Genomic DNA, 1370 nt, shown 5'->3' on the forward strand with positions numbered 1-1370 from the left:
TTGTCTTGCACTCAGAGAAATGGTTTATGAATCAGATTACTGTATATTGATTATCACTTAGTTTCGATATTCACAGATGATTACTTTTGTAATATTTGGAACGAATTTCATAGACATAGCGACGAAGAACACCATGTGGTAATCCATGTTATTTTAAAACTTATTCCACTAAATTAAAACTCAATTCGTTCTCTACCACTTACAAATTCTCATTGCATTAACCTTACTCTGAACTATCTCTATTCTTTTCAGTCAACATTTGTTTTTAGTTTAGTCCGAATCGATATTGACAAATAGAGACAAATCAAGATTTGAATTTGAAGAACAAAATATTTATATGATCAATGTATTTCAGTGTTGCAAGTTTGGTGATAGCTAAAGTCAGATACAGCCGATAGTTACCCTACCATAGAAAGACGGAGTAGTCTACAAAGCAATTATATATCTGATTAGGGAATTTATGATATCGAGTATAAATACTCACCGCTGCATAAAGGAATAGAAAAAGATGCGTTAGTTAAAGTTTGGGACAGAAAGAAGCAAGTATTATTTACAGAGTCATAGTTAGTCGTAATGATGTATTCGTATGGATACCGTTGGGGTATGATCATTCTATTAGAAAATGAAGATCATTGGGCTGTAGCAAATCTGATGAGAACTCGTTACAATGGTTTTAATTGAATTATTTCATGCTGTAGTACTAGTAATTAAGAATGGTAAAATAACTATTCATATAGATACTAAAGCACTTTGGCCGGATATTATTGAAAAAATACAAAGGCAATATCGTAAAATTGGATTTTAAGGCCCTCTACTTTAATGGTAATAACTTATGGTCAAGCAAGCTATTCCTCGTACATAATAACGATCTTTCCCATCTATATATTTACAATGCTAAAATATCACAATTATAAATAAATCTACCAATTTATTACTTTAAAATATGCTATATCCAATGGAATCTACAGCAATCTGAATTCCTAGCAAAGTATAGTCTTAATGATGAAAATCTACCTGATGGCTACTGTCTATTAAAACAAACTGAATCTAGATAGAAAGTAGAAACAACGCATTTTGATTGTCTATTATCCAAATGTGATGTACCCTGTCTGATAACTTTGTTTGCAACATTAGACATATAATCGATTTATTAATAGCGGATGTTCTTACGTTGGCTAATCTATTCTGTAATGGAGCTAACTTAGTTGTATTGATAATTAAAGTTTGATTATGTATTAAAGAGCCAGTGTAATGGTTTAACAGGAATTACTATGACATTAAAATACTAGTACGTCATAGATAAACTTATTTTATTGCCATTTTAACTAATTCATAGTCCAAGCTAAAATATACCCAAATAAACGACTCAG

This window comes from Trichoplax adhaerens, genomic scaffold (genome assembly GCF_000150275.1).
Source record: "Trichoplax adhaerens TRIADscaffold_54 genomic scaffold, whole genome shotgun sequence".
Taxonomy (NCBI): Eukaryota; Metazoa; Placozoa; class Uniplacotomia; order Trichoplacea; family Trichoplacidae; genus Trichoplax; species Trichoplax adhaerens.